We start from the raw sequence: 11733 nt of genomic DNA, 5'->3' as shown, positions 1-11733 counted from the left end.
ACTACAGGTATGTATCCTCCTGAATAGCTGGGACTACAAGCATGTGCCACCATCCTGGGCTCTTTTTTTTTTTTTCTGAAAAGATGGGGTCTTGCTATGCTGCCCAGGTTTATCTTGAGCTCCTGGCCTCAAGTGATCCTCCTGCCTCAGCCTCTCTATGTGCTGAGATTACAGGTGTGAGCCATTGCACCTGGCCCAGAGGTGGAATTTGCTAGAACAACCCTGATTCACTAAGATTTGGCTCCATCACTGTTTGGGAAAAGGAAGAATGAAGGGGAACGGTGATAAGCCTTTTATAACTGGGTGTCTATCGATCCCTCCATGGTTTGAGAGCAGCAGCTGAACTGCCACCTGCTATTAGAAGCCACAGTGACCTTTGGGGTTAGAAATGGATCCAACCCTGGCTTCTTTGAGCTGTGCTGGATGAAGTGAGGGAGAAAATATACATCTGGGGATTGGCTTTGTTTTTAGTTCTCTTCTCCAGGTGGGAACAACAGTGAAAAATTATAAAAGTGAGTGTTAGGTGACCACAAAAATGTTAGAAGTTCTCAGGGCTAGAGCAAAGCTGGGGTGGGAGGGTGGGAGGGTGGGAGGGTGGGGAGGGCACCAAGACTTCATCCAGTCTCTTCTTCAGCCCAGCTGCTGCCCTGTTGCAAGAGCTGCCTCCTTCTTTGCCACCCCCTGTACCATCCCCCATCTGCTTTCCAATCTGAATCTTTCCCACAGCAGTAATGCTAACCTAACTGCAACTGCTGGATTTACTGCTATGGATTTAGTTTGCAAAAGAAAAAAAAATTTTAATGGCTTTGTGTTTTGTGGCTATTACATCTAGATGTATTAATATTATAAAATTGATATAAAATGTTAAATGCTTACAATTTCATAAATTCTAGAGGGAACATACTTATTAGGAAACGCTGCAGAGGAAAGTGAGTGTGACACAACTTCCTTGCTTTTTGCAGCTAGTGGGCAGCTTGGAATTTAAATTCTCAATACTAGAAACAGAACAAGTCCCCCAAATTAACAATTTTTGCTATAGTTTTTGCCTATTGGAGCCACTGGAAAAAAGGAGACAATATGAAGAGAGGCAATCTTGAGCTAGAGATAGGCTTTGGAATTTACCAAGCAGTTTTTCATCTCTAATGAGCTCTTGTAAGATCATATAGCTGACCCTCAGAAGCTGATGATTTTCTGGCCCCATGTGTATAGTTTTGAGGTGGTCAGCTTGGACTCTAAGGTGAATAATGTAAAAAGGGCCCAACAAAGCCTTGCTTGTCACTTGGCTAAGCACACAGCTGTCTGACCCTGCAGCATCTCAGTCTCCAGTTACTGGAAGAACATATATTAGATGTTGGGGAAACTATAAGGCTACAGGGTGATGCTGCATGTTGGCAGGGAGAATTGTTCAAGGTAGAAACTGTGGGGAACAAAGAGAGAGATTCTCATCTGTGTAGCTGCTGCTACGTGCTAATTTGGGGGTAAGAAAACTGTTAAGGAATAAAAAAGCCAAGACCTCTGTCCTCACAGGGCTTTCAGGCTAGAAGGGAAACTGGCCACCATACAAATTGTATACAACTGCATTAGTACCTAAGAGGTCTGATTTATTGCTTTGAAACACAAGTGCAAGATGTTTAAGGTTATCAGCAGCCTTTCCCTTTGTGGAAATTGTAAACTAAAAATGAAATCCTAAGCCCCCACCAACTGAAAGACACTCCCCTTAGCCAAGGGGACCCCAGAAAAATCTTACAACTGAGTTCCTGGCCATGATGAGATGGGAGGTCAGACATGTCTCGTTGTACCCTCTCATGTTTGTGGTTTAGACACAGCAACTGACCAGCATTAATGTTAAAATAGAGATCATAAGACTGGCAGAGCGGACTTTTTGTGGCAATGAGATACCAAATTATAAACAAGACCTAAGGCCATGCCAGGCAAGGGTTAGGTCAAGCACTCTAAACTTAAACATTAACTATGGTCTAACTGCCACAAGTTTTTCTTTTTTCTCTAGCAGCTAAATAAACACTGGCCTTGACATAAGCAAAATAAAAACAATTGTAGCTCATCACCAGACACTAATTGGCTCCCAACTCCTGTCCCAAGCACCATAACTACAGCTTTGATTAGACAAGAGATTGATTTCAGTAACTTTCTCCTGATAAGAAGACCACCCACCATGAACTGGTTCTGGCTGGGTTTACAGAGATTGCACACTTGAGTGCCTTCGTGTCCTGTAAAGACCTTTTGACTGATAGGGCCTAATTATAAAACATTCAAATGTTAGGTCTCCATCCCAAAGTGAACACGGGTCATATGTTACATGCATGTTGGTTCAATACATGTGCATCAGGACCACCTTCATGCATATTCATAGCTCCTCCCGTAACCTGTTGAAGATGTATGTTTAGCAAACTTGTCCAGCATAATGCTCCTATCCCAACCTATAGTCCTTCAAAGTGCCTGTCCCTGGTCCCTGGTTTTAGCCAGAGACATTCTTCTCAGCCTGTTTGCAGGCTGTAACCCCTTATAAGAAATAAAGCTTCCTCTCCATTCCAAATAGTTAAATCTTGTGAATTTGTTTTGTTTTGTTTTGTTTTTTTTAAGATGGAGTTTCACTCTTGTCACCCAGGCTGGAATGCAATGGCACGATCTTGTGTCACTGCAACCTCTGCCTCCCAGGTTCAAGCAATTCTCTTGCCTCAGCCTCCTGAGTAGCTGGGACTACAGGCACCTGTCACCATGCCCGGCTAATTTTTGTATTTTTAGTAGAGGTGGGGTTTCACCATGTTGGCCAGGCTGGTCTCGAAATCCTGACTTCAGGTGATCCATCTGTCTCCGCCTCCGAAAGTGCTGGGATTACAGTTGTAAGCCACCGCACCTGGTCTAAATCTTGTGATTTTTAAATTCAACAGTCAATTAAATGGTTCCTTGATAGAGAAACATTTAAGGCAGACATCAGCTTTTTTTGCCCCATAACGCTTTAGTAAGTTTCCCTGAATATTTGCATTTACTTGTCAATCAACTCACAGGGACTGAGGCAGAAGTAAAACCCACAATTGCCTTACCCCTGGCCTATGTGACAAAGTAAAAAATCTTTTATCACATATTTGAGAGGCATCTCTGCTACCAAGAACTTTTTTTTTAACCTTTTATTTTAGGTTCAGGGGGATATGTGCAGGTTTTTATGCAGGTAAACTCGTATCACAGGGGTTTGTTGTACAGATTATTTCATCACCCAGGTACTAGGCCTAGTACCCAATAATTATTTTTTCTGATCCTCTCCCTCCTCCTACCCCACCCTCACATAGGCCCAGTGTCTGCTGTTCCCCTTTGTGTCCATGAGTTCTCATTATTTAGCTCCCACTTATAAGTGAGACTGGGCGATTGCTGACCTGCATCTCTTTTGGGTGGATCTCCCAGGACATAAGCAAAAGACCTCTGGCCACAACCACTACCAAAGTCCCTTTTTCTGCTGCCTCCAAGTTGGGGAGGAAACGTAAGCCCTAAGATCACCCCAGAGCTGTGGTGGAAAGCCCAGGAGGGAAAAAAACCTGAGTAGTTTTAAACTAGAATATGCATGTGGCTTTTTAAAGATGTTTGCAACTTTTTTGCTACTCTCCCCTTGAGATTTGGGGGTCTATGCCCACCCTTACCAGACTGAACACTAGTGCTCACTTGTCACTGACACATGACGTAAAAGTGATGCTGTGTAACTTCCAAAGTTATGTTTAAAAAGTCCATAAGCATCTGCCTGGTTCACTCCGGTCACTCACCTATGGTGCCCTTGATCACCAAGTCAGAGCTCTGAATGTCCTGAGACTGCTCTGCTACCTGGAATCCCAGGGTACCTGGGAGGTCTCCTATAGGTCCTGCAGTCAAGCCCCATGTCCTCTGCAGACATGTGAGTGAAGTCACCTCCAGATGATGCCAACCGTTTGCTGTGGATTCAACTTCGGCCAATGAGTCTTCTCTGCAGTCCCCAAACACCAATAAGCAGCAATAAGCCATCTTTTCTGTTTCTTCCTAGCCCTGTGAACCATGAACAAAATAAAATGTTTGTTTCATGCATTATTTTATGGTGGTGGTTCTTTCTTTTAAAAAAATTCACAGTAAAAGCACCAAGAATAACACACTTGTAGGACATTCACAAGGCACAAAATAACATACATTGAAATCTAGGTTTCCTTCTTTCCCTCTTCCACAGCCTATCAGCTTCTGCCTCTGGAAGTAACAATGGTTAAGTTTCTGCACATCTTTCCAGATTTATTAATTAAACAATCATATAGCACTGACACTGTGAGGAAGCTTTTTAAGGGCTTTGCTTATATTTATTCATTTACTCTTCACTCACTGTGGACACTCAGGTGGCAGTAGGAAGGAAAGTATTTTGCTCAACCAAATGAAAGTCTGATCTGCTCTTTGAATGCTGTTCCTTCAGCTAATTCTATTTTCTTCATATATTACCAGATCTTTTTTATTTTCTCCCCTAATTGAGCATTCAGAGGTGTGACTCTGTTTTCTAGTTTTTCTTATGTTTCACCACTAAATGTTAAATTTCAGATGAGACAGGCAGTGATGAAATTCCTGTCACTGGACATATCTATGTATGTTTATGATGGTGCCTTACACATACACATTTTTCTATCTAGCGATTAACCATTAAAACTCTATACTCAGAGTGAGGAAACATTACATGTTCCTTCCCAAACCCTGTCAACTACCCCATCAATTAAATAATCCCTGAAAAAATGGCAACATCTATATTAATGCAAATTTTATATCTCATCAGTAACACATTTGATAAAATAGTTCTAGAAACTTGTAACGAATCAGCAGTGATGGAAATTTGTACTGAACTATTTCATATCTAAAAGGGTATCTACTTTGTTTCAGACATGACAACTCTCTCATGTTTATTTTAGAATTTTCCATTGTTGCATGTTTAAAGGGCTTGTCAATTCCCTTCCCTTTCCTAATTCTCATGACCAGATCATAAGAATGTGTGTGATCAGGCTGATTGATGTGCCACAACACATATTTAATCCTGGAATTTAGGGTTATCAGAAGTCTCCATTTAAAATAGTATTATATGCTTTCAAACAACCCATTGTTGAACATATAGTGCTTCATTTTTCTTAATGTCTCAGTGAATAGCCAGCCTTTTATGCATACATGAATAGAGGATCTCTCAATAAATTCAAAGAGATTCAGAAATAAGTACATAAACTTAGCTGCATAGAGAGAAAAAGTAGGTAATATACATAAGTGATAAAAGAAGGCTTTATATAATTACTTTTTCAAACTAAATTTATAATAGTGCTTTTTAAACTAAATGTGGAACAAATTTTAAATTATTTAATCTAGAAATGTCCAGTGATTTAGGAACAGTAGAAATGGGTGAGGAGGGCATTTCAACTCAAGCAAGGAACTCCTTTTATTCTCAACACGTTAGCTTTTTCCCTCTTCACTCTAAAATGTTCACTATCAAATATATTTGAGAGGTCTTTTTTCCTCATTTAACATTTGTTTCATGCACAGAGAATAATACTGTGGGTCTGAGATTCAGTTTTTGAAATGCAACATATACTCTAAGTGACCCATTTACCCATGTCAAAATAGCAGCAGTTGGACCCCGTAATGTGGCATGTATTCATTTGAAAATTCGACAGTGACATATCACTGTGATCATGTGATGAAGCGTATCTTGCCTTCCATTCTAACCATCACTCTGTGAGCTTCGAGGTTCAAGTTTGACAGTATTTGTCAATTTCGGAATGTCATACAACGAATGCTCAAATGGGGAATTTTATGTACTGTTGCTGAGATATGTTCACTTTCATCTTCTGATCGTGGTTTCTTCAAGTAGGCCAGTTCACTTGTACTCAAAATATCTTCCTCATTTTTTTGTTTCCCCCACTCCAATTCATCTATGGATTTATGAACATGTTTTATAGTATGATTACTGATTTGTATTTTTGATTCTTCCACCAAGCATTTTGTCTTAAATATTTTCCTACATTTAGAAAAATGTACTGTTTCCCCACATCACTTTTGTACACAGTGTTTCATAGGATACAGAAAAAACACAACCACACTGCCTTCATCAGATGAGGAGAAACTTGATACCAAATACAGTATGAGACATTCCATGAAAGGGAAATTATAGACCAAAGTCTTCTGAGTATAAAAGTCAAAATCTGAAACCAAATATTAGAGTGGTCTAAATCTGGAGATTTTTAGGAAAAGAAACTGAAATTTCATGGTGGGAACCATAATTTTGTTTAGTTTAGAGGTTTTGAGGGATTGTTTTAAAGAAAAATTTAAAAGATAAATAACATTAAATGGATATAAAAGTTATAAAATAAAAAATATAAAGTTATAAAAATTAAAATAAAAATATATTAATATATTACTATAAAATTGTAAAAATATTATAAAAGGATACAAAATTCTTTTGCTGTCAAGATTGATTGGGATTAGATTTGTTTAAAACGTCTTATTAAAATTAGCCATAATATTAAAAATACAGCCGGGTGCAGTGTCTCACGCCTGTAATCCCAGATCTTTGGGAGGCCGATGCGGGCAGATCACCAGGTCAGGAGAAGGAGACCATCCTGGCTAACAAAATGAAACCTCGTCTCTACTAAAAATATAAACATTAGCCGGGCATGGTGGCGGGCGCCTGTAGTTCTGTCTCAAAAAAATAAAAACAAATAAATAAATAAAAACATTAAAAATACACTAATATCCACCTGAATTTTTTTTAAAAAAATAAGCGTAAGATTTGTTCCCCATCGAACTTAACAAAAAGAGTATGTATTCCCGTGTGCCAGAGTGCCAGGTCACCACATACTATTATATTGGGTTTGCATATTTGATGATGTGTCGCTACCAGGATGCCATCCGGGTCTTTGCCAACATCCTCCTCTACATCCAGAGGACCAAGTGCATGTTCCAGAGGACCACATACAAGTATGAGATGATTAACAAGCAGAATGAGCAGATGCATGTGCTGCTGGCCATTGCCCTCACGGTGTACCCCATGAGTATCGATGAGAGCATTCACCTCCAGCTGCAGAAGAAATACAGGGACAAGATGCTGCGCATGCAGAAAGGTGACCCACAAGTCTATGAAGAACTTTTCAGTTACTTCTGCCCCAAGTTCCTGTCGCCTGTAGTGCCCAACTATGATAATGTGCACCCCAACTACCACAAAGAGCCCTTCCTGCAGCAGCTGAAGGTGTTTTCTGATGAAATACAGCAGCAGGCCCAGCTTTCAACCATCCACAGCTTCCTCAATGACTGTGGCCAAGCTGGCTGGCTGCCTGGACCTCACAGTGCAGGAGTTCAGGATCCAGCTTCTTGTCTTCAAACACAAGATGAAGAACCTGGTGTGGACCAGTGGCATCTCAATCCTGCATGGTGAATTTCAGTCAGCCTCAGAGGTTGACTTCTACATTGATAAGGACATGATCCACATTGCGGACACCAAGGTCTCCAGGCACTATGGGGATTTCTTCATCCGTCGGATCCACAAATTGGAGGAGCTTAATCGAACCCTGAAGAAGATGGGACAGAGACCCTGATGACATTCACACACATTATTCAGCAACCTGTTTTGATATAATTACAGGCAGGAAGTGTTTTTGCTACCGTGAAAGCTTTACCTAGCTCAGCCATCAGCCTGTCAACTCAGTTAACAAGTTAAGGACCGAAGTGTTTCAAGTGGATATCAGTAAAGGATCTTTGGAGCCAGAAAAAAAAAAAAAAGATTTGTTCTCAATGAGATTACACACAGTAATAATTTGTAATTCTCAAATCTGTTTTTTTAAAACTTCTGAGATTTGTATCTCAGAAGTTCAACGTTTACTATTTTTTTTACACATTATTTACAGATCACACCTCATTACCCTTTGTTTCTTTTCCCCTTCAAAAGGTAAATCTTTTTACTTGGCTAGAATGGTAACTTTGTACTTCAGCTTTTCCATCAGCTCTTTTAACTTTTCACTCATATTCTATTTCTGCTGTTATAATACCAAAATATTGAACTCAAAGGTAAAAAAAAATTTTTTCTCAGGTGTAACATGATTTTTACTTTAAGACATATCTTTAAGACATATCTTAACTTTTTGATATGTCTGAATTGTTCCATGTAATCAGGAAACTTCCCATGCTATTAGGTTGGTGCACAAATAATTGTTTTTGCCATTACTTTCAATGGCAAAAACTGCAATTATTGCACAAACCTAATACTAGCAGCCATATATCCACCTGCTCAAGGTGCTAGTTTTCATGTTTACATTCCTCTATAATACAATGTTCACTCATGACCTTGAATACATTGTGCCTGTGTCTAATAAAATTCAAGTATCTTTTTCATCAGGTTTGACTTCCAAGTTATTTAAACAGACTTTATTTAGGCACTTCCCATCTCAAGTATGCCTTAGTCCAGGTTGTTCGGATAGTTGCTCAGATTAAGCCAGTGAGATGGTTGGGGTCACAGATTTAATTCATTAAGCCACTAAAGCATCAGCCCAGATAGCCATATTTTCAGTTAATTTCAATTAGCTGCTCATGAAGAGTTGGCCAGTTGAATGGAAGTTGATTCTTGGCACAGCCTTCAAGTAGCAATTGGTTTAAAATGTCCTGAGTTCTGAGCCAGCTTGGGGGCTGATACAGTTTGGATATGTGTCCCTGCCCAAATCTTATGGTGGATTGTAATCCTCAGTATTGGAGACAACTGGGTGAGAGGTGACTGGGTCACGAGAGTGTATGTCTCATAAATGGTTTAGCATCATCCCCTTGTTGCTGCTCTTGCAACAGTGAGATTTGGTTGTTTAAAAGTGTGCGACACCTCCTCCTACCTTGCTCCTGCTCTGGCCTTGTGATATGCATGCTCCCACTTAGCCTTCTGTTACGATTCTAAGTTTCCTGAGGCCTCCCCAGAAGCCACGCAGATGTCTGTATCATGCTTCCTGTAAAGCTTTCAGAACCCTGAGCCAATTAAATCTCTTTTCTATATAAATTACCCAGTCTCAGGAAGTTGTTGTTGTTGTTGTTTTGTTTTGGGGGGGTTTTTGTTTGTTTTGAGACAGAGTCTCAGTCTGTCACCCAGGCTGGGGTGCAGTGGCGTGATCTCGGCTCACTGCAACCTCCACCTTCTGGGTTCAAGCAATTCTCCTGCCTTGACCTACTGAGTAGCTGGGATTACAGACGCGTGCCACCATGCCCAGCTAATTTTTGTATTTTTAGTAGACACAGGGTTTCACCATGTTGGTCAGGCTGGGCTAGAACTTTTGACCTCGTGATCTGCCCACTTTGGCTTCCCAAAGTGCTGGGATTACAGGCATGAGCCACCGTGCCCAGCCAGGAATTTCTTTACAGCAATGTGAGAATGGCTTAGTACAGAAAATTGGTACCAAGGAGTGGGGCATTACTATAAAGGTACCTGAAAATGTGGAAGCACCTTTGGAACTGGGTAATGGGCAGAGGTTGAAAGAGTTTGGAGAACTTGGAAGAAGACAGGAAGATGAGGGAAAGTTTAGAACTACTTAGAAATTGGTTAAATGGTTGTGACCAAAATTCTGATAGTGATATGGAAAGCGAAGTCCAGGCTGATGAGGTCTCAGATGGAAATGAGGAACTTATTGGAAACTAGAGCAAAGGTCACGCATGTTATGCCTTAGCAAAGAGCTTGGCTGGATTCCATCCAAGTCCTAGGGATCTATGGAAGTTTAAACTTGAGAGTAATGTTCTAGAGTATCTGGCAAAAAAAATTTCTAAGCAACAAAGAGGTCAAGAAGTGGCATGGGCCAAGCATGGTGGCTCACACCAGTAATCCTAGCACTTTGAGAGGCCAAGGCAGGCAGATAGCTTGAGCCCAAGAGTTCAAGACTAGCCTGGGAAACATAGCAAAATCCCATCTCTGACTAAAAATATATAAAAAAAATACCTGACATGGTGGCATGAACCCATAGTCCCAGCTACTCAGGAGGCTGAGATGCGGCAATTACCTAAGCCTGGGAAGTCTAGGGTGCAGTGAGCCATGTTTATGCCATGGCACTTCAGCCTGGGTGACAGAGTGAGACCTTGTCTCAAAAACAAAACAAAACAAAACAAACAAAACAAAAAAAACTGGTGTGACTGCTTCTAAAAGCCTATGCTTGGATGTGGAAGCAAAGAAATAAGTTGGAACTTCTATTTAAAAGGTAATCAGCACATAAAATTTGGAAAATTTGCATCCTGCAGCCTGGCCATGTAGTAGGGGAAAAGAAAAACAAACAAAAAAAAACCAAAGCCCATCTTCAGAAGAACTCAAGTGGGCTGCTGAGTAACCACCTGCTAGAGAAATTTGATTTCTAATTTCTTCTTCTAAAAAGAAGGCAAGTGCTGATAGCCCAGACAATAAAAAGCCTTGAAGGCATTTTAGAGATCTCAGAGGCAGCCCATCCAAACACAGGATCAGAAGCCCAGGGAAGAATGGTTTTGGAAGCCAGGCCCAGGCCTGCACTGTCCTGCACATCCTCAGGAATCTGCTCCCTGCCTCTTGGCAACTCCAGATCCATCTGTGGCTTAAAGGGGCCCAAGGGTAGCTTGGGCTGCTGCTCTGACAAGTGTAAGTGATAAGCCTTGGTGGCTTCCACATGGTGTTAAGTCTGCTGGTGCACAGAATGCAAGAGTGAATGAGGCTTGGTACCTCTTCCTAGATTTCATAGGATGTGTGGAAAAGCTTGGGTGTCCAGGCAGAAGCTTGCTGCAGGGGTGGAGCCCTCACAGAAAATCTCTACTAGGGTGGTGTAGAGGAAAAATGTGGGGTTGAAGCCCCTACACAGAGTCTGTACTGGGGCATTTGCTAGTGGAGCCACCATCCTCCAGACCCCAGAATGGTAGATCTACTGGCAGTTTGCACCATGCACATGGAAAAACTGCAAGCACCAAACTCCAGCCTATGAGAACAACTTTGGGGGCTGAACCTTGCAAAGCCACAGAGGCAGAGCTGCCCAAGACCTCAGGAGCCCATTGCTTGCACCAATGGCCTAGATGTGAGACATGGAGTCAAAGGAAATTATTATGGAGTTTTAAGATTTAATGATTGCACTGCTGGGTTTTGAATATGCATGGAGCCTGTAGCCCCTTTTTTTGGCCTATTTATCCCTTTTGGAATGGGGTTTGTAACCCAATGCTTGTACTCGTATTGTATTTTGGAAGTAACTCTAACTTGTTTTTTATTTTACAGGTGGAAGAGATTTACCTTGTCTCAGATGAGACTTTGGACTTCAGACTTTTGAGACAATGCTGGAATGGGCTAAGACTTTGGGAGACTGTTGGGAAGGCATAACTGTATTCTGAAATGTGAGAAGGACATGAGATTTGGGAGTGGCAAGGGGTGGAATAATATAGTTTGGGTGTGTGTCTTTTCCCAAATCTCATGTTAAATTGTCATCCCCAGTATTGGAGGTGGGGCCTGATGGGAGGTGATTGGCTCATGGGGGTAGTTTTCTCATGAATGGTTTAGCACCAGCCCCTTGCTGTTGTCCTTGCAAAACTGAGTTCTCATGAGATCTGGTTGCATAAAAGTGTGGGGCATCTTACTCTCACTCTCTCTTGCTTCTGCTGCTGCTATATGGGATGCCTATTTCCCCTTCACGTTCCACCATGATTGGAAGATTCTGGAAGTCTCCCAAGACCAGATGCCACTATGCTCCCTCTATGTCCTGTAGAACCATGAACCAATTA

At 41.3% G+C, this 11733-nt stretch overlaps 1 pseudogene; it reads left to right on the top strand.

Annotated features, from left to right (window-relative positions):
- Positions 1-6795: 6795 nt before the first annotated feature.
- LOC129044999 (eukaryotic translation initiation factor 3 subunit L-like) lies at positions 6796-7594 on the top strand (annotated as a pseudogene).
- Positions 7595-11733: the final 4139 nt, after the last annotated feature.

This window comes from Pongo pygmaeus, chromosome 8 (genome assembly GCF_028885625.2).
Source record: "Pongo pygmaeus isolate AG05252 chromosome 8, NHGRI_mPonPyg2-v2.0_pri, whole genome shotgun sequence".
Taxonomy (NCBI): domain Eukaryota; kingdom Metazoa; phylum Chordata; class Mammalia; order Primates; family Hominidae; genus Pongo; species Pongo pygmaeus.
Note: the sequence above shows the minus strand (reverse complement) of the source record. Positions and strands in the feature narration are given on the sequence as shown.